The sequence below is a fragment of the Vulpes vulpes genome, chromosome 7 (assembly GCF_048418805.1).
Source record: "Vulpes vulpes isolate BD-2025 chromosome 7, VulVul3, whole genome shotgun sequence".
NCBI classification, from domain to species: domain Eukaryota; kingdom Metazoa; phylum Chordata; class Mammalia; order Carnivora; family Canidae; genus Vulpes; species Vulpes vulpes.
Genome location: NC_132786.1, coordinates 82,359,434 through 82,382,825, shown reverse-complemented (window position 1 = coordinate 82,382,825; position 23,392 = coordinate 82,359,434). Strand labels below are relative to the sequence as shown.

The following is a 23,392-nucleotide window of genomic DNA, read 5'->3' as shown; positions in this document are numbered from 1 at the left end:
GCAAACTGAATCCAGTAGGATATTAAAAGAACAAAATATTAGTAATATGTTTGGCTGAGGAATTCAAGGATGGTTCAAAACCAGAAAATACATTGGTATAATAATCAACACTTTAAAGAAATAAAACAGTATTAACTCAATAGGTATAGGAAAAATATTTGATAATATTTAACATTCGATCATGATGAAAAATTTTCTACAAATTTCTTAGCAAACAAGGACTTGCTATAACACTTGGCCATCAGGTTGAGGAAAAAGTTAACATAAGAGGGTAACAAAGCAGATGGACTTCCATAAAAGCAGAGCTGGAACTTGACACGCTATACCTGCTGCTACTCTATCTTGGCACTTCCTGGTATGTAAAATAATATATTCTTATATTATTCATGACAATTTTAGTCATGTGCTTTGGTTGCTTCCTAAGAAAAGCAAGACCTAAAACAGTCAAAAATTTCAGATGATATGATTACCTACCTATCTAACTACGACAAAAAAGAATCTCATAACTATTGCAACCAATAAGAAGGTTTAATAAAGGATATAGGGATGGCATCTATTAATCAATAGCTTGAGTGTTATCATAAACTTGGAGTAAACAAAGTTTTTAAAATTTATCAAAATAAGCAAAAACCATCAAGAAAAATAAATCAGACTATATCAAAGGATATTAAAAGAGTCCTCAGTGAGAGAAAATATTGGCAATACATATATCTGACAAAAGACCCATATCCAAGATATATAGAGAACTCCTATAAAGGATAAGAAAAATACAGACAACAAAAAATAAAAATGAGCAAAAGGCTTACCCAGTTACTTCATAGATTATATCCAAATGGTCAACACATACTTGGAAATGTGTCTGGCTTTATTAGTCATTACAGAAGAGCAAATTAAAGCCATGGCACGGTAGTACTACACACTACAACACTAAATGGCTAAAATGAAAAAGGCACAGAATGTGAAGTATTGGTAGGGATGCAGAACAACTGGAACTCTGAAATGCTAATAGGTTATGTAGGTTAAAGTGGAACTCTCATACAGTGATGGTAGAACTATAAATTGGTTCAACCACTGTAAACATGTGTTTGGCAGTACCTATTAAACTTATGACCAAGCCATTCTATTCCTTCATATGTAACCAACAAAAATACATAAGCAATTTCAAAAATACAAGACATATTTATAGAATGTTTATTGAAGTACTATTTGTAATAGCCCCAAACTACCTAGTGATCATTAAATAGGGTGGATAAATAAATTGTGACATATTAGCAAAAAAAAAAATTCTACTTAGCAATAAGAATGTACAAATGTCAACTATACACAATAAAGGTGAATCTTGCAAACATGATGTGGGATGAAAGAAGCCAGACATGGAAGAGTTCATAATGTCTGAGTCCAGTAAAATGAAATTCAAAAACATGTAAAATTATTCCATGGTGTTAGAAGTCAGGGTATTGGTTACCCTTGGGATAGAGGCAATGGTGGGAAGAGAGCATGAAGGTTGCATCTTTTCTTAACCTGGGTGCTCTATTGAATTTGTGAAACTGTAATAACTATATACTTTCCTGCAGATAAACTTTCTTCAATAAAATCATCCCCCAAAGACTACTACAATAAAACAAACCCAAGAATTTTCCTATACACAAATACTAGATATTAAATGTATTAGAAGAAAATATTTCATTCAAAATAGTAATAAAAATATTATTACCTAATAACAAATCTATAAGAAATTTTATACACATTTTTAAAACAAAGATTCTTTTTAGTAAATAAAGATATATTCTATGTCTATAGATGAGGAAACTCCCTGTAGTTCAATAGTTCAGTTATGCCTGCAGAAATATGGCCACAGTGTGAACAACCCTTCTGTTATTCCCCTCAACATGGGCATCTCTGAGATAAATGAGAGATTAGTGCCAGCTCTGAGACCTAAAGCAGTTCAGATTGTTGAAGAACCTCACATTTAAGGGAGGGTTGGAAGGACAGCAGAAAATGTATGGATATTATCTGACATTTTACTTGATAAATAATAAAGGGAAATTGAAACTCCCTGCCTAGTGTCTACGTCCTGGCATGTGATTTCCATTTCACTACATCTATAAAAAGATCAAAGTATGTGTAGCCCAGAAAGAATAAATAGCTCTAATTCTGGCATCTGCCAAAGACAATACAAGGTCCATACTCTGCTAGATATTAAGGCACATCATAGAACTCTAGAAGATTAAAAAGTGTGGAATTATCATAGGAGTAAGCAAATAACCAGTGGAATAGAATGGAGAATTAAGAAAGAGACTCACATAATGGTGAATTCTCCATTCTGTGAGAATGGAGAATTAAGAAACAGACTCACTCAAACTTTTGCTTAGTAGGACTAATCTGCTTAATTTATCACGAATTCAATGTGATCAACTGAATAAGGTACAATAGCATTATTTGTCATCCACACTGTTTCTATACCTGCTTTACCTCTGAATTCCAGTTTTAGAACAGTTCTAACTGAAGGAAAAATATACTGACTACTCCATGTTCAACTGATATTAAATAAAATATTTGTTATTGTCCCCAAACACTATTTTTCTATATTTCAGTTTAATTGGTTTTTGTTAAAGATGAAAAACAACAACAAAAGAACTAATATCACTTATGATTTCTAAGAAAGATCATAAAAATAAGTCTTATTACAGAAATTGTTTTTGTGGTAGAAACTGACAGGAGTGAATACTAATGGGTTGAGTGTTACAAGACCCCTAGGTCTGTAGGGGATGAAACCTCAGCATCAGCCCAAGGCTGGGTGGGGCCGGGAAGCGGGTGGTGTATGGCTCTGTTTTTACTACTGTCCTCACCAGCTGATACTGCACTGACAATCAGAGAAGAGCATCGCTGGATTCTGCTCCCTGTGCCTGTTTTATTCCCAACTCTGCAGGGGATCATTAGAAACAAGAATTCACAAAATTCATTGAGTCTAACACATGTAAGTCACTGGAATATGTTTGAGGAAATGTTTCTGACTGTGAAAATATCCACAATTTAATGAAAGGGGATAAAGACAAGCAAAAACAAAACAAAACAAAACACTGCAATTGGGAAGCTCTTCTTTCCAACAATGTGAATCAGAAGTAGGCTCTGGAATTTGGAGAAAGCCAGATCACTTTTATCTGGCTTCTTAGGGCCCCATATCTAGGAGGAAATTTGAAAATTCTCCCTAATTAGCTCTGAGATGTTACAAATCGACTTTTTTCCCCTCTTCAAATACAATATGCAGTGTCCTTACTGTTTGTAATAAAATAGATCTAAATTACAGTTAATACGAATAAGAAATTCCTGCTTGTGGCCAAGAGGAGGGCATACTTTACATACAAAAATGGGAAGGTCCATCACTTGGCTAAATGTTAAGGAAAACTAGAAAAGGCAGCATAGTGGGTAAGAGACTAAGAGATGGGAGGTACTATTCTCTGAGAACAAAGTAAGTGAGAAACAGGTTGCAGGGCTTTAGAAATGTAAGGGGGCATATGGAACTGATTCCTTCTGAGAAATTTAAAATGTTTTGCAAATATAGATAAATCCTTATATCATTTTTTTTAATTTGGATTTTTTTTAACTTTCCCACTAAGTAGCATATTTTATTATAGAACATAATGAATGAGTGAAATGAATGAAAACAGTGATGCCAGTTCCCCTGTTCTCTGTTCTGTAATAGGGCAGAACCAGTTCTCAAGCTTAATTCTTTCATAAAATGATCCATATTTGGTATGAAGGTCAGAAATAGAAAGACAAAAGAAGCCTCCTCTTGCTTTTCCATTGCCATTTAAGTTTGTATTTTAGGATTTCATTTATATTTTATGCCTTCAGTTTTTCTTTACCACATTTATAGAAAACTTTGAGATAGTAAAAGTTTCCTTATATCAGAATAAAGACAAGGCTCCAGACAGAAAACATATTTGGATCCGTAACATTTCTATCCTTGAAACTAATCTAATGCAAAACTGGATTTTCAACAATGTAAAAACAAAGCAAGCACTGCTGAGAGCCCTAAAGAGTCCCAGATTGTCAGAGAGAGGAAATTCCTTTCTTTTCCACAGAGGATCAATCATCCTGAAATGCCTGCTCTAAATTCTAGTAGCAGTGAAATAATCACTCACCTGATGTAGTGTTTCTTAATACTAGGGTATGTTTACTTTCTTCTTGAAGTCTAAGTTATCCAACTATAAATCACTTCAAAGAGAAATCAGGGCAGTAGCTAAATATTCTGATTGAAAATTCTTCAAAAGTCTACATCATATAATAATTTTGTTGAAATTTGCCTGTTATATACACATAATATTTTGCAAATTTTAAATAATCTCTCTTTCCCTTTTAAACAAATGCTAAAATCAGAATGATTTTTTTTCATCTACTTGTTTTGCTGATTTTCATCTACTTGTTTTGCTGATTTTAGCATTTGTTTTTTTAAATAGGAACAAAAAAAAAAGAACAACAACAAAAAATAGGAACAGAAAAAAATTCTATCCAAAACCATAGATCCAATTATTTTCTCATGATAGCACTTATTTATTTTTCATTAAATATCATTTTTCATTAAATTTCACTCAAAATTCCCTCAAGTAATACATGTTCATTGAGGAAAATTAGAAAACACAGATAAACAGAAAGAAAAACATAGTATCAAAAGTAATCAACTAGAGATAATAGAAATTTTGCTATGATCTGTTCAGATGCTTTTACATTTGTGTGAATGTGTGTATATGGGATATTTTAATGGGTTTCCTCTATACATAGCTACATTTTTTCAGCTAGGTTTTTTCTTTTTAAACTTGATGTAATATAAACATCTTTCCATCTTAGTACATACACTTCTGCATTAGTTTAATGGTTGTATTTAATTCTTAAGAGTTGTTGAAGTCATTTTTGTTTTCATTGAACTAAGTATTTCATTCTCATGTAGTTTTTTCTTTGACCCATTGGTGTTTAAGAGTGTGTTGTTAATTCCCATCAGTGTAAAGAGCGTGGTGTTTAAGAGTGTGTTGCATATGTTGCCTGGGTATCTCAATCGATAAGTGACCATTCTTGATTTTGGCTCAGGTCATGATCTTAGGATCATGAGATTGAGCCCTGGTTTGTGGCTCTGCACTGTGCATGGAGCCTGCCTGGGATTCTCTCTCCTTCTCCCTCCGCTCTTCTCCACCTCCCATTCACTTGCATATGTACATGCTCTCTCTCTCTCAAAAAAAAAAAGTGTGTTGTTTAATTTCCATATATTTGTGAATTTCAGTTTTCTTTAAATCACTGATTTCTAGTTTGATTCCATTGTGGCCTGAGAAGATACGTTGTATAATTTCAATCTTTTAAAATTTGAGACTCATTTTGTGACCTAACATATATTCTAATTTGGAGAATGTTCCAAGTGTACTTGAGAAGAATATGTATTCTTTGTTGTTGAATACAATGTTCTGTATATGTCGGTTAGGTCTAGTTGGTCTATAATATTGCTCCAGTCTTCTGTTTTCTTATTAATCTTCAGTCTAGTTTTATTCATTGTTGTAAGTATGGCATATGTAAGTCTCTAACTATTAGTATAGAACTGCTTATTTCTCTCTTCAGTTCTGTCAGTTTTTGCTTCATATATGTCAGGGCTCTGTTAGGTGTATATATAATTATGTCTTCTTGATGTGTTGGCTCTTTTGTCAATATATAATGTCCTTGTGTAATGTAATAGTTTTTTACCTAAAACCTATTTTATCTGATACAGTATAGCAACCCCAGCTTTCTTTTGCTTACTATTTGCATAGAATATATTTTTTCCATCCCTTTACTTACAATCTATTTGTGCCTTTGGACCTAAAGTGAATCTCTTGTAGACAGCATATAGTAGGATCATTTTTAACCCATTCTGTCAACCTCTGCTTTTAACTGGAGAGTTTAATCCATTTACATATAAAAAGACTGACTCTCTTGGGACACCTGGCTGGCTCAGTGGTTGAGCATCTGCCTTCAGCTCAGGGTGTGATCCTGGAGTCCCAGGGATGAGTCCCACATAGGGCTTCTTGCATAGAGCCTGCTTACCCTCCCTCTGCCTATGTCTCTACCTCTCTGTGCCTCTCATGAATAAGTAAATAAAATCTTTTAAAAAAATAAAAAGACCGACTCTCTGGGAATAAAGTTCTCTGTTTCTATCAGCATCAGGAATCCATACCAAAGTTGTGGGCTATTGTCCCATGGAAGGTGGGGTGGGGCCAAGGTAAGTTAAAACACCACAAAACTTTCCCACTGGGTTTTAACTTGATTAAGCACTTAATTGGCTGCTGTAAATCTTTGATTATCTTTCATAGATCTGACAAACTTGATTTTGACAGTTTTAGCCAGGCTTTTCAAGGTTTCTGTTGAGGATGGGCCCTTGGAGTTTCCTATTCTGCCATTTTCACTGGCATTCTTTTCATTGTTTTAAAATATTCTTTCCTATTATATGTTATTCTAACCTTAATTTATTTAACAAATATCATATTTGTGGATATTTATGATGAGTTAAAATGGGTGCTATTATAAATAACTCTACAGTGAATACACTTTATATAGTGTTTATCTTCATGATAATTTCTACATAAGGAATGATACATTTTAGGAATAAAAAATACAAATTTAGAGTGTTACTAGATAGAGGACAATTAACAAAAATAGAAGAAAAAAATCTCAGAACACTGCTAACATTTCAGGAGTCAAATCTTACACCTGTAAGGGTTTTATGATAAGGCGTTTGAATAAATTAATTAATATAAATAGAATGAGTTACATAGAATTATTTTGTAATGCAATATTATTATTACTTTCCAAGAAGATATGTCAATTCAAAGCCTTTATGGATCAAGATGAGAGCAATAATTAATCAGCCAAAAATGGATTAACTAAAATGTTTTCAAATCGAGACCCTGGTGGATCTACTTTATTAGGAAATGATTAACTTATAATCAGCTTATTAATTTTCATTTCTTTGTGTTTTCAAAGAGAATTTATGCCAGTGAAATATAATGAAACTAAAATTTTGCGACATTATAAATTTTCTTAAGCCTCTACCTAGCTTCTGCTGAGTACAAATAGTGGAATTCAAAGTTCTTTTCATAAGCTATGAAAACTCAAAATTTAGGAAATTTACTGCATCATTGTTTTTTGTTCCTCTGAAATTTGATTCCATGATTTTCTTTTCCCTCTCGATTTCAAAAGAGAATTGCTTAAGAACCAAGAGAAAGATTGTTTTGACAGTACTTTCGTCCAACAGGAAGCTCTGTAAATATTCAAAGAAATTTCATTCCTCAAATATTGCCAAGTTTTTTGCAACTTAGATACTGTGATAGGGATAATCAGGTCAATCCCCCCTCTTTCAGCATTCAGAGTTCCCACTGTCAAAAATAAAATTAAAAATTAAAAATAATTTTAAAAGGCAAGAAAAGAGAAATAATGAATCATCAGCTTGGGATGGAAAATCTTAGTTGTATATCCTGCTGAAACCTCTGTAATTTTTTATTTTCCTTGAATGGTTAGGTGGGGACAATAGATTGAAAGAGCATTATGAGTCAAGATTCTGGGTTCTACTTTTATTTCTGTGTTCTTCCATCTAGTTGAACTTCCCTATCAACCAAATGCTGAGATTTTGAGTGAATTGTCGGGCAAATGTTTATATAGGCTTAAGATTCTTGGATTAAAGATGCTATAAAAGAAAAGAATATTATTGGTATTACTCATGAGAAATAGTTTTAGTGCTGATTTTGGCAGGGTCTGGCTGCTTTCATGTTGGCTAGCAAAGAAAAGTCAACACACATTCTTCAAGCACATTTCTCTGTACTAGGTACTAACAGCATAAGAGCTATCAGGCTTGGAATGAAGAATACTTCCTTTTGAAATGGATAATTAAATAAAAGCAGTCTTTCTCATGAATATAACACAAGTAATTTGCCTAGTCTTGATTAAATCCTTGGTAGAATGTTGGGCACTAGTAGATCCTCAATAAAGACTTGTTGATTGATTCCCACCCCCGTCATACCTGGTTAATTTTATCCTTTATCCAACCCACCTGAAACAAGCAGATTATCCAGGAAAAGTCTTTTAATAATAATAAAGACTTCTAATACTAATAATTATTATAATTTCTCTGCTCTGAGTTTCACATTTCCTTCCAGAGAAATTTACAAGGAATGGCAATGTATCAGCAAAACTACAGGTTTCAAAGAATTTTCACAGAGGCAAAAGTGTGAAGGGAAGTTATTATTTTTTAAATATTTATTTATTTATTTATTTATTTATTTATTTATTTCAGAGAGAAAGAGCACAAGCAAGAGGGGCAGAATGAGATGGAGAAACATCTCAAGCAGACTCCGCACTATCTCACAATCCTGAGATCACAACCTTAGTGGAAACCAAGAGTCCAATGCTCAACCAACTGTACCACCCAGGCACCCTTGATTGTGGGTTATCAATTATTAAGAGTTTCTGTCACTTAAATTTTCAATTCAAATGCTTTCAGCTACAGGTTAACAGGAAACCTCTATTAAGCTGGTTTCTCAAGGCTTTATCTCAACCTCTCTGACACTTCCCTTAGCTCTGCAATGCTTGCATGTGAATTCCTTCTCAGGTAGACATCAAGATGGCTGCAGCAGTTCTGGGCATTATATGTAGACATAGTTCTGTCCACAGGAAGAAAAGGTGCCATATCTTCTTTGTGAAATTTTGGGAGCAAGGAAATCCTTCCCAGAAACCCCAGTTCCTCTTAGCAGACCTTCTTCCCCCATCAATAATTGGCTAGAATCAGGTCACATGCCCTTCCTAAACCATGCACTGGCAAGCTGAATGGGGTTAGCATGATTGGTAGATTTAACTGGATAGGGAAAAATTTATGCTTGGAGACTGCCATCATGATACTTTCCCTGAGGAGTATTTAGTTACAATTTCTATAACATAAATCCTCTTAAATACATATTCCATAACTTATCAATCCAGAATACCCTGTAATCTCAGTATGTTTGAGTATACTGGAGTTGCCAATATTTTTTTAATAATTAAAACATTAACATCACCTAGTATTAAGAGTTTCTCTTCATAGAATCTGTATTTTATGAATTCTACAAGAATAAAACTAAAGGACAGAACCAAAAAGATGTCAAGTGTCCCTAGCTTTAAATACTTTTGCTATAGGCTCTAGATCTGGAATTTCTCAACCAAGGTTACTTCTCAACTGTCAAGGCAAAAAAGAGGATTGGAAGGGCAGATACTTTAAGGCCTCAAACCTTTCTATGCCAATAGCATTTTTACTGGTCAAATTAATTCACACTAGAATAATAAAAACAGCACCGGACAGGGTCCTGGGGAATACCCAGCATTGCTATATGCAGATGTGTTCTCTTATAACTAAGGAACTTTTCTCTATATGACCTTATGCTTACGAGTAACAGGAGGTTCTAGACTGGTGTCTCTAATGCCCTCCAAAAAATCATGATACTGCATCCTTTAATTTCTGCTATATTTCCTTGGAAGGATCTACTAACAAGGAGAGAAATTGCTTCAAAGCAGATAACCCTGGAGAGAAAAACCCCAAATGAACAGTACTTGCTTGATCATCTCTGAAATAATTGACTACCGCCTCTCTGAATGATCTGATGACTGAAAACATTGTTATTCTTAAGGTCCAGATGAAAGAGTGTCCAGATTTCAAATACATTTATCAGTATGTATGTGATAGAGGACAGAGGAAAATGAAGCATCTTTTATGGGAAAATATAAATAAAATACTATGGAAAACACTGCAATTTTCAACTCTCTTTAGTTTATGAAGCGCTCAAATGAGCGATTTGCGCTCATTTGATCTTCACCACAACTGATGATGTAGAAAGAAGATATGTCATGGTCCTCATATTACAATTGAAGAATAAAATGCAGAGAGCCCAGAGGATACTGACAGAGCAAAAGACTTGGATCTTTTCAATAGAGAACTATCTTTAGGGGATTCTACCTATTTTTTAAAACCATTAACATGTTCATATTTGTAAGATACTTTTAAACTATAGGAACTGTTACACAAACAACTTCTGTAAAGTTTTGAGGTAGGGTTTCTCACTTATTCCTTCAATAAATACTGACTACATACCATGTACCACACAAGCTTAATAATGTCTTCAAAGGGGAACCCTCCTGCACTGTTGGTGGGCATGTGAACTGGTGCAGCCACTCTGGAAAACTGTGGAGGTTCCACAAAGAGTTAAAAATAGACCTGCCCTACGACCCAGCAATTGCACTGCTGGGGATTTACCCCAAAGATTCAGATGCAATGAAACGCCGGGACACCTGCACCCCGATGTTTCTAGCAGCAATGTCCACAATAGCCAAACTGTGGAAGGAGCCTCGGTGTCCATCGAAAGATGAATGGATAAAGAAGATGTGGTTTATGTATACAAAGGAATATTACTCAGCCATTAGAAACGACAAATACCTACCATTTGCTTCGACGTGGATGGAACTGGAGGGTATTATGCTGAGTGAAATAAGTCGATCGGAAAAGGACAAACATTGTATGGTCTCATTCATTTGGGGAATATAAAAAATAGTGAAAGGGAATAAAGGGGAAAGGAGAAATGATGAGTGGGAAATATCAGAAAGGGAGACAGAACATGAAAGACTCCTAACTCTGGGAAAGGAACTGGGGGTGGTGGAAGGGGAGGTGGGCGGGGGGTGGGGGTGACTGGGTGAGGGGGACTGAGGGGGGCACTTGATGGGATGAGCACTGGGTGTTATTCTATACGTTGGTAAATTGAACACCAATAAAAAATAAATTTATTAAAAAAATAATAATGTCTCTATATTGAAGTATGTTTATTCCTATCTCCCGATCATCCCTCTAGGTTGAAGAGTCTTCTGGTTCTGAGATATTTTTATCTTGAGTTTAAATCTCTTCTTTGGGCCAGTACCATACTGTCTTGATGATCACAGCTTTGTAATACAGCTTGAAATCCAGCATTGTGATGCTCCCGGCTCTGGTTTTCTTTCTCAATATTCCCCTGGCTATTCAGGGTCTTTTCTGATTCCATACAAATCTTAAGATGATTTGTTCCAACTCTCTGATGAAAGTCCATGGTATTTTGATAGGGATTGCATTGAATGTGTGAATTGCCCTGGGTAGCATTGACATTTTCACAATACTTATTATTCCAATCCATGAGCATGGAATGTTTTTCCATCTCTTTGTGTCTTCCTCAATTTCTTTCAGAAGTTTTTAGGGTATAGATCCTTTATCTTTTTGGTTAGGTTTATTCCTATATATCTTATGCTTTTGGGTGCAATTGTAACTGGGATTGATTCCTTAATTTCTCTTTCTTCAGTCTCATTGTTAGCGGCACAAAAACAAACACATAGATCAATGGAACAGGATAAAGAACCCAGAAATGGGCCCTCAACTCTATGGTCAACTAATATTCGACAAGGCAGGAAAGAATATCCACTGGAAAAATGCCAATCTCTTCAATAAATAGTGTTGGGAAAATTGGACAGCCATGTGCAGGAGAATGAAACTAGACCATTCTCTTACACCATACACCAAGATCAACTCAAAATGGTTGAAAGACCTAAATATGAGACAAGAATCCATCAAAATCCAGGAGGACAACACAGGCAACAGCCTTTTTCAACTTGGCCCAATAACTTCTTGCAAGATACATCTGTGAAGGAAAAGGAAATAAAAGCAAAAATGAACTATTGGGACTTAATCAGGATTAAAAGCTTCTTCACAGCAAAAGAAACAGTCAACAAAACTAAAAGACAACCTACAGAATGGGAGAACAGATTTGCAAATGACGTATCAGATAAAGGGCTAGTATCCAAGATCTATAAAAACTTACTAAACTTAATACCCAAGAAACAAACAGCCCAATCATGAAAGAGACAGAAGACATGAACAGAAATTTCACAGAGAAAGACATAGACATGGCCAACAAGCACATGAGAAAATGCTCCGCATCACTGGCCATCAGGGAAATACAAATCAAAACCACAATGAGATACCACCTCACACCAGTGAGAATGGCAAAAATTAACAAGACAGGAAACCACAAATGTTGGAGAGGATGTGGAGAAGGGGGAACCCTCTTGCATTGTTGATGGGAATGCAAACTGGTGCACCCATTCGGGAAAACAGTGTGGAGGTTTCTCAAAGAGTTAAAGATAGAGCTACCCTATGACCCAGCAATTGCACGACTGGGTATTTACTCCAAAGACACAGATGTAGTCAAATGCCGGGACACCTGCACCCCAGTGTTTATAGCAGCAATGTCCACAATAGCCAAACTGTGGAAGGAGCCATGATGTCCTTTGACAGATGAATGGATAAAGAAGATGTGGTCTATATATACAATGGAATATTACTCAGACATTAGAAAAGATGAATACCCACCATTTGCTCCGATGTGGTATTATGCTGAGTGAAGTAAGTCCTTCTGAGAAGGACAATCATCATATGTTTCACTTATACGGGGAATATAAGAAATAGTGAAAGGGATTGTAAGGGAAAAGAGGGGAACTGAGTGAGAAAAGTTAGGGAGGGTGACAAACCATGAAAGATTCCTAACTCTGGGAAACGAACAAAGGGTTGCGGAAGAGGAGGTGGGCAGGGGGTTGGGGTAACTGGGTGATGGGCAATCAGGAGGGCACTTATAGGATGAGCACTGGGTGTTATACTATATGCTGGCAAATTAAACTTCAATAAAAACAAAAATAAATAAATTTCTTCTTTGGATTTAGAGTTAAATGATTATTCTAATCTTTCTAAGTCTATGCCTTTAAATTAGGAAATAAAATAACCTAAGAGCTAAGAGCAAGGCATTTGCCCCATTCCATACTTAATACCATCTTGGCAGGATACCTAGTGGAGTTTTTCACAAAAGTACCTGCATAGTCAGAGACAGAAATAATTTATGTTACTCCAATGAACTTCAAGTTGCTACACTTATTTAGCTATAAAATCTCCAGGACAGATGAATGCTGCTTTTTTTAAGGTACCTTAAATACCACTACTCTTAATCTTTTTAACATGGTATCAAGTTGTCTATGTAAATTCACCAATTTGAATTATGATGAATCCATGCTCATGCCAGACACCTAAGTAGCAAAGGAACTTTCAGAATGGTAGTTTAACTCCTCATGTGTGTGTGTGTGTGTGTGTGTGTGTGTGTGTAATTTAACCCCTCTTGGTCCAAGAAAAAAAAATGCCATGGTGTAAGATGGAAACGAGTCCTGGCAGGTAACAGTAAAACCAATGTTTTCTCCACAGACCATGATGATACTTGTAATTACTGTCACCTAAATCAAAATGATTAAAGTAAAATCATGTCCTTCCAGATGCTCAGCATACACTTCCTCACAGTAAATTAAAATCACCATTAAAGCATCTGAAGTGCCTATAAATTGAACCACAGCTGCAAGAAAAGTCACTAAATTGTGAATTTGTTAGAACCATATGTTATTGTACCAGTGTGGGTTATTTTTTTCCCCAAGACCCCGATTGCCCCCAATGGGATAATTTTTTAAAGAATGACATTGACTTGTACTCAAAGCTACTCCATGACTAAGAGGTAGCAAACCAAATTTTAAAAAACCTACTTTGGCATATAAGAGCTTTTAAAAATAAAATTAGTCCTATGTTTCAGGTGTGAACTGTTGAAAGAGTCTACTGTTTATCATAAACATCTCTTTCCCCTCCCCCACTCCAACACATAAACACACAAACACACACACACACACCCCACAACAATAGCATCAAGATATAGAGAGCTCAGGCAACACCCTTTTTGAACTTGGCCTCAGCAACTTCTTGCAAGATGCATCTATGAAGGCAAGGGAAGCAAAAGCAAAAATGAATTATTGGGACTTAAGGTAAAAAGCTTCTGCACAGCAAAAGAAACAGTCAACAAAACTAAAAGACAACCTACAGAATGGGAGAACAGATTTGCAAATGACGTATCAGATAAAGGGCTAGTATCCAAGATCTATAAAAACTTACTAAACTTAATACCCAAGAAACAAACAATCCAATCATGAAATGGGCAGAAGAACAGAAATTTCACAGAGGAAGACATAGACATGGCCAACAAGCACATGAGAAAATGCTCCGCATCACTGGCCATCAGGGAAATACAAATCAAAACCACAATGAGATACCACCTCACACCAGTGAGAATGGTGAAAATTAACAAGACAGGAAACAACAAATGTTGGAGAGGATGTGGAGAAAGGGGAACCCTCTTGCACTGTTGGTGGGAATGTGAACTGGTACAGCTACTCTGGAAAACTGTGTGGAGTTCCTCAAAGAGTTAAAAATAAAGCTACCCTACAACCCAGTAATTGCATTGCTGGGGATTTACCCCAAAGATACAGATGCAGTGAAACGCCGGGACACCTGCACCCCAGTGTTTATAGCAGCAATGTCCACAATAGCCAAACTGTGGAAGGAGCCTCGGTGTCCATCGAAAGCTGAATGGATAAAGAAGATGTGGTCTATGTATACAATGGAATATTACTCAGCCATCAGAAATGACGAATACCCATCATTTGCTTCGACATGGATGGAACTGGAGGGTATTATGCTGAGTAAAATAAGTCAATCGGAGAAGGACAAACATTATATGGTCTCATTCATTTGGGGAATACAAAAATTAGTGAAAGGGAATTAAGGGGAAAGGAGAAAAAATGAGTGAAAAGATCAGTGAGGGTGACAGAACATGAGAGACTCCTAACTCTGGGAAACGAACAAGGGGTAGTGGAAGGGGAGGTGGGCGGGGGTGTTTGGCTGACTGGGTGATGGGCACTGAGGGGGACACTTGATGGGATGAGCACTGGGTGATATACTATATGTTGGCAAATAGAACTCCAATTTAAAAAAAAAGATATAGAGAGCTTATCATAAATGACGTTAGGGTAATTCTAAAACTGCTATTTAAAAAATATTTCCATTCCTTACCATAAATGGAGCTATCTGCCAAGAAAACAGATTTGTTTAACTATGATCTGGTTTCCTTCAAGTGTCCATGCCTCTTTTCCAATGGAGAAATAGACAAATAGTGGCCAAACAATACAAAAATAAGGGAGATAGGGCATCTGGATAATCCACAACGACAATTATGACTCTGAATTGCCCAATTGGATTGCCCTTTTGACTAGCTTAAAAATATTATAGAAACTTCTTGGGTGATTCTATATGTGAATATATGGGTGATTCACTGAGAATGGGCACAGAAGATTCTCCTATAGATGTCTCAGTCATTTAAAAAACCCAGAAATTAAAGTAAATTGCTTCCTGAATAGGCCATCAAGAGTGAGTTTCCTAATCAGTTAGGTCTATAAAATGATATATAAAAATGGAAATTTGAACTAGTACAAATTCAAAATTTGAAAATTCAAGTATATTCTGATTATTTTTATCTTTGAAGGTGCTTTCTATAAACCAGGCAATATATCTTTTGTAACCACTTAGTCTGGGATAATGGTACAGAAAGTTGGGACTGGTTATTGAACACTTGTCCTTTATAGAAAATGACTTCCCATCTGGTATTCTAGCAAAATGTATGTCACTTATTATATCTTCCTGGGAATCTTTTCCAACATTTTCACAATTTCTAAGACATAGTCTAATAATCAATTATTCTTAGAGACTGGAGGCCAATTTCCATGGAGGCAAAATTGCAGACTCCACCTTCTATAAACTTTTTAAAGCTCTGATTCTCACACCAATGCATATTAGAATCAGTTAAGAAGTTTCTGGGAAAAAAATGCCAGTGCTTGAGCCCAACATCAAAGACAATTAAAATGACAATCTTGGGCATGTAACCCAATTATCAGTACTTTTTAAAAGCTTCCCAGATGACACTAATGTACAGCGAGGGGTGAGAGCTTCTGATTTGGTCTAATACATTACTTTATAGATGAGAATATGGGAGTCCAGAGAAGTTAAATGTTTAATTCCAGGTAACCACAGCTTAGTTAATATCAGAGTTATGATTAATACCTCTCTCTGATTTCCTACGTGCAGCCACATTTTTATGTCAAGAACAATGTCATCAGGCATGTTTAACTTTATTATCAACTCTTTGTATTTTTTATATACAATAAAATATACAAGTTTTACTATGCAGTTTAATGAGTTTGTTTTATTGTACCTAACTATGTAACTACCTCTCTAATCATGATCTGGAACATATTCACAAGTCCCAGAGATTAGGACGTACATATGTTTGTGGGACCATATTCGGCCTGTGACACCCCCCACACACATACTAGATCTTTATGCTACTACTGTCATTCTTTTAACTTCTATATCTGTTATAAATTCCACTTGACAATATTATTAATTTTTCTTTAAAATCAGCTGTCTTTCATAAAAGGCCACAAATTATATAATTTCATTTGTATGAGATGTCAGAATAGGCAAACTGAGAGACAGAGAAAATAATTTAGTGCTTTCCAGGGGCTGAGGTTGTGAGTGGAGGATGGGGAGACTGCTACCAGGTACAGTGCTGCTTTTTGAGGTGATAAAATGTTCTGGGATTGGACAGTGGTGATAGTTTCACAACCTTGTGAATATATTTAGAACTACTATTTACTTTAAAAGGGTGAACTATATGATATGCCAATTATATACCAACTGGAAAAACAGAGGGAAAAAGCACTTGTCTTAGTAGGAAATTACAAAGAGAAAAAAAAGCAGCTTTTTCACCAGTCTCTCTCTACAAGGAATCAGACCAGCTGGCCTGTTTCTGGCACTACCACATACTGTACTAGAGGCTATATTGAGCAATCCTGAAAATAGGAAGTATAAATGCCTGAATGGACATTAAACCATAGATACAAACCCAGTTCAAAAAGAATAATGAAGTTAATATTATTAATATTAGTATTTGAAGATAATTCCATTGCCTCTGTTTATTTTAGGGCTAAGTCATATATATATATATGTATGTATATACACATATACAAGGTTTTATATATACACATATATACAAGTATACTTTATAACATATATATTTGATTAATTTATATTAGATAAAAATATATGTACTATATAATGTACATTAACCTCCAACATATAGCTTAAAATATTTTTACATATATTATGATTTCTTTTTATTTCCTTGTTGCACTGACTAGACGTTCAATAAAATACTGAAGAGCAATGGTAATAGTGTACATCCTTGTCTTATTCTTGACCTTAGGGGGAAAGCACTCAATATTTCACCAGTAAGCATAATGTTAGTTACAGACTTTTTTAGCTTTTAGTCTACTGGGTTAAGAAAGCATCTTTCTGTTCCTAGCTTGCTCTTTGTTTAGTTTTTAATTATCTTAATAAATTATTATCATGTATCAACAACTCCATGGTGTCTCAGATATAGTATCAAATTTAATCATTCAGTACATAGTAAGATCTATGTGGTAGATACTATTTTTAGGTACAAAGATCCAAAGAAAAATAAGATATAGTGCTTGTCGTGTACCACTTCACAGTAAAAATGCTATGGGATTATTAAGGATACAAAATATGACTTCAGTAGAAAGGAATCAAGGAAGGATTCAGAGAAAGTAATATTTGAGTTAAATGTTGGAGGCAGACAAGATGAGCAAAGAACATACTGGGAGAAATCGCAGCTTGGAAATGTGAAAGAACATGGAGTGTGAATAACAGTGTTACCTCAAAAGGAGCATTGAGGAAAGGTGATGGGACATGAGGCCAGAAGGGAAGGACTGTAGCACAGTGTAGGCTATAAAGTAAATTATGGAACTTCTTAATAAATTTAGACTGGATCCTGTAGACAAAGAGAAGCCATTGAAGTATTTTAGAAAGATCATTCTGCTGACAGTGTAGGTGTTAAAACAGATGATGATTACAGTTGAGAAACTAGTTAGCCAGTGGTGAGGATTTGAAATAGGGGATATATGCTCAAGAGAAAAGGGTATCATACAGTGAGATTTAGGGATTAGGAACAACTGAACTGATTGTCTAGATGGAGGCAGAAGGTGAGGGAGAGGAGGAATCAAGTGTTTCCTTCCTGGTTACCTAGGTGGCTAGTAACCTAAACAAAGCTACTGGGAATTTGGAAGTTTCAGTTCTGGATATGCTGAGGCTGAAAGAGGCTACCAAATGGGATGTCTAAAAGGAGGCTGAAAATGTTGGCCCCACACTTCCAGTTATGATTTAGGATCAGTCCTGGTGAAGTCTCTGATCCAGAAGATGGATTAGTGAAATAAATCTAGGATCGGTGCTAACAATTTGAGGGATTTACACCAAACTATAGCCCTAGAAGGGCTGTCAGGCACCATGCTTTCCCCCATTTAGTAGTTAGGATCTTTAACCTACATGTGGACTGGCCATCAGTTGGGTTCCAAGTCTCCTTAAATCACTCTTTTCTGGGCTTTGGTCCTGAATTATCCTGGCCTATATTTAACTTTAACACAAATAATGGAAGAACCTCCTTGAGGTCTCATTCTCCTACAATACAACCAAAAGAAAACTCAAATACAATTCTAGGAGACTTAGAAGAGTTATGTGGGTGACTTCTGAAGGAATTATTGAATGAGGGGCATAGGGCTTGAAAAGTGTATCACATAGCAAAATAACTTAAAATTTCTCTTTATGCATCCATCACTTCAAAGACTCTACATTAACTAAAACTCTCTCCTCTTACCCTTCCTCACATGTTCTCAATACCCACTGCCTGTAGTCTACTCCCTGCTACTTTGGTATCTATTTCTATAGGGATAGTACACACATACACACACACACACACACACACACACACCATGAATCATTACTGATTCCCAAATCTCTCCCAGGTGAAGATGAGAGGAAACAGATATATATTAGGTATGTGTGTATTTAGTTGAAATGTAATAATTAAATGCAGATTTATACCTGGCTAACAAGAAGTGGAAAAAGTAGGGATCTTGTGTAGAAATGAGAAGACTCAACAAGGTTTGGGATTAAAGGAGAAGGCAGGCTGCTGCAAGTAGGAAGTAAATGTGGGCAGGAGGAGGATGGCCATGAGAAACAGCATAGCCGGAATGTTATACTTTATTGGACAGAAAGATTCACAAAGGATTCACATCAAGAAAGAACTCTCAATATATAGCCCTTGACTGATAAAGTCTCATTCCTTTCTCTCTCTTGGTGGGTTGTGGGAGGAAATAGGAAAATTCCATCTTGCTTGGTGAAATAGTCTCAGCCATAAGGGGCTCATGGACCCTCTGTGGTGATCAAAATGTGTGGGGAAATGGGTGTTTGGTGGGGTGGTCAGGGAAACCCTTACAGGATGATTGGGAAATCATGACCTTTCCTGTTCAAATACTCCTCGCCTGGCTAGTCTGCCAAACAGACTAGACCAAACACAAACCAAACACAAACACCAGAATTCAAAGAAAGAATTCACATTCCTTTTAGAAAAGGTCAGAAAGTTCTCATTGAGTAATACCACCCAGAAACACCAGATTTTGTTTCCCTGATACCACAAAAGGGTGTGATGGGCACTTACAGACTCAGACCTTCAGAAGGAAGGTACACTCCACACGGATTGTCCTTTTCTTCTAACTCCTTTTCACTCTTCTCAATTTCCTCTCTTGTCATTTTATAGCTCCTTCTAGACCCTCAGTCCAGTGTTCATATCCATCCCTTAGCAATCTTTATTGGTCTTCACTGGAGTTTCCTTCCCTATGTTCTTTCTGGTATCATGAACTCAAGCTTTTCAGGCTTTGCAGACTCCAAAAGAGAATGAGCATGCTCTGAATTTACACAATGAAGAGACAGAAAATGCCTTGATTCAATTTCTCTACTAGCGAGGATTGTAGCTGACTTCTTCTGGCTCTAAGAAGCAAGCATATGCATCAAAGCAAGCATTCATTTTCACTCACCACACACTCTCTCCAGCCCAACCCCAAAACCTCACCAACTAGTTTTATATGAAGAAAGCATATTTCATGGGAAACCGTAAGGCTGACATCATCATGCTAAGGAGCATTTGGCCCCCTTCATTATGAGAGTTACAACTTGAGTATGAATGACTCCATTTATTATGAATGGTTCCATCTGCAGGTGGCTCTCACTCCAATTAGGCTCCTCTCTCATGAAAGAAATAGACCAGCATGCATTTGTTGGGTCTCAGTCCATTTTGCAACAATAGCTGCCATTTATTGATATGAAATTCATTTTGCACACTTAATCCTATGTGATCCTTACAGTGACCCAGCAAGGCTCACATTGTTAAATATTTCATGAAGAAACTGAGGCTCAGAGAGTTAGAAAATTGTCCAAGGTCTCACAGATGGTGAACAATGGAGCTGGTATTTGAGCCTAGATCTATCTGTCTCCAAAATCCATGATCATATCGCTGTATTGTGTTACCTCTTAGCATGAGGTGAGCAGAGATGAAACCAAAGGAAATATCACAGGATTCTGGACTTTTAAACCAGATGTCCATGTGCTTGTTAGCTTTTTTAGGGGGAAAAGTGAAGCAGAATCCTTTACTCTTCTTCTCTTCCTTTTCTCTCTTCCTTTCATTTTAAAACACCAGTAGTAAACACAGAAGAATCAGAAATAATAGTGTAAAACTGCCTCAAACCAATGTCTTGGGTAAATAGCTATGAAAATATTCAATTGTTTTGTGATCCCATTTAGAGTGAACATTATATTTATAGCTTTTTCCCTGAATACACATTAAGGTAATATTGAACTTTCGGTAAAAATTATACCATACATCTGTGCTGACAGCATGTTTCCTGAACACAAATCTTTATCTACTACTTTCAGCTTTCAATATTTTCTCCAAAGTAGTAAGTTAAGACATTAAAAGGTCCAGAAAGAAATGTAAAACAGATGGAATTAGATTTCTGTGGGGAATGACAGCCATATTGAATTTAATGGAAACTAGCTAGAAAGAGGTCTAAGAGGAAAACCCATGAAGTATACATAGGAAGGGGCTTGGCTTGGGATGGAATTTCAAAAGTATACAACATTTGACTTATAACTGTAGGTTGTCCTTGAAGTTAGATGTTTTTTGAGATGGAGTAAGCAATTGGTCATGGGCCCTTACCATGATATAGAGCAAATATATTCAGTCAGTGAACTGATGAATAGCCAAGCATTGGTATTTTGTGAGTTTAAGATTTATTCCTTTCACTTCCCATGATGAGCAAATGAAAGGCTAGAACTCTGACGTAGGAAGAGGTCCTAGAATCTGTGGTTAAGGCATTGTTTGTGGCTGTGGTCATGGGACAAAGAAGTAAATTTGGAGAGCTGGAATGAACTCAACTCAGAAAACAAAAGTCCACTAAAGTTTGAAGGATCAGCAAGTGGCTTGGCCTTGCCGGTTCAGGAGGCTGAACTTGGAGGCAATGCTTGGCAGATAGAGGGACTCTTTTCTGTAGTCTTAACTAATAGCCAAGAAGAAAGGTACAGGGGGAGTCTACAATTATCACAGGATAGTATTGGCACAGCATACATCCTTAGACAATATAACATGCAAACTTTTTTCTTTCCTGTTTATTCAATCTCTGCATCTTTACTGTACTATTGCCACCAGTATTTAAATATTCCTAGGCCTCTCCTGTTTAATAATAAGAAAAGAAATCCTATTTAATGTTTTTCTTTTCATCCACCATCCTTCCCTTTTCTCTTCACAACGAAATTTGCCAAAACTCTATATCCTCACATTTCTTCACATTCCATTAAAGACTCATTTTATTTTGGCCTTTGTTTGGCCTTTCTTTCTAGAGTTGCCTGTGATCATGATACTACTAAATTCAGCAGAAAAATTTCAGTTCTCATCTTGTCTGGTGCTCAACAGCATTAACCTCCACCCCTTTGCCATTAATCACTCCCTCCATCTTGAAACACCCTCTTCACTTGGATTCTATTCCCCCTCCTCCCCTTCCCCACTTTCCAGGTTTTCCTTGTCTTCTCTGGCGGCTCTTAGTCAGCTTCTTCACCAGTTCTCCTCTTCCAACCACTAAATGTTAGAGTTGGTTAGAGGTCAGTGGCATGTCCTCTTTTTCACTTTATATTTTTTGCCAGGTCATCTTCTTTTTACCATAACCTGAATTGCCAGTGCTGATGACAGACTTCTCCTCTGAGCCCTAGGTAGATATCTAATTGCTTATGCAATATTTCTCTTGGACCAAAGGTCCTTAAACCCATGATGTGTAAGCCTAAATTTATTATCTTTCCTTTCACATGTGGTTCTGTCCAGTGTGATCTCAGTGAATGGCATTAATACTCACTCAGTTGCTCAAAAGCTATGTGGAAGTCATTCTTGACAGTTTCTCCTTCCTTGTACTACATACCCAATTCATTAACAAGTAATACAGACATTTACATCTTAAATATATCCTCAATCCTTTCATTTCCATTTTCCTTTATCTACACAGTCAATATCCCAATCCAGAAAATCATGATTTCTTACCATGGCACTGCAATAGCATTCCAACCTCACTTTTACTAATCCTTCACATCTAGTCTATGTATCTTTCCAAAAAAAAAAAAAAAAATCATGACCACATTCCTACCTTCCTACTTTCATATGTGGTTAAAACCATTCAAAAGCATTTCCTTTGCTTTGGGGTTAAAGAGCGACATTCTTGACATACTCTATAATCATGCATAATCTGGCCTCTACTTACCTTGCTCCGTTCTAACTCCACTCTTCTCTCATCTTCTGCACATGGCATTCTTTTTATTCCTTGATCCCTCCATGTTTTCTCTTCCTCAAGGTCTTGACACACATATTTTCCCCTTGTCCTACAACATTTTCCAATCACCCTTCATTTGTCCATAGCAGACTCTTGCAGAAGACCAGTATGCGCTTGCAATTCATACTTTGAAGAACTAAAATGCTGGCCTACTCTCTAGGATAAACCTTTTTATGCTTTGTGAACTCCAAGTAGATCCACATGCTTTTAATAACACATATTAATAATAACACTCAGGCCATTTTCATTCCTCCGATAAGTTACCAAACTTAAAAAGTCAGAGCACCTGGTTGGCTCAGTCAATTAAGCATCTGACTATTGATTTTGGCTCAGGTCATAATCTCAGGGTCTTGGGATCAAGCCCTGCTTTGGGCTCCACATCTGCTTGTCCTTTTCCCTCAACTCCCCTTCCTCAAATAAAATATTTTTATTTTAAAAAATAAAATCTCTTTTAAAATGGCAACATAAAACACTACAACTTCCTTGGAGTTTTATTAATTTCTTCATATTTAACAGACCACTGCAGATTAGCAAAGATTTAAACTGTGTCATTCTTAACCAGTTAAGTAGGAAGTTTTAAACAAAGACTAGTTGCTGAGCAATATGAAATGATTCTATATTATATAACAATATTTGC

At 36.2% G+C, this 23,392-nt stretch overlaps 1 long non-coding RNA gene across 1 annotated transcript in view; it reads left to right on the top strand.

The window, feature by feature from the left end:
* LOC140599702 (uncharacterized) overlaps positions 1-10,827 on the top strand; it is a 64,449-nt gene extending 53,622 nt beyond the window's left edge. The window contains exon 2 of the long non-coding RNA XR_012002661.1: positions 8,309-10,827. This is a non-coding gene — a long non-coding RNA (uncharacterized lncRNA). The remainder of the gene's footprint in view (positions 1-8,308) is intronic.
* The last annotated feature ends 12,565 nt before the right edge of the window (positions 10,828-23,392 follow it).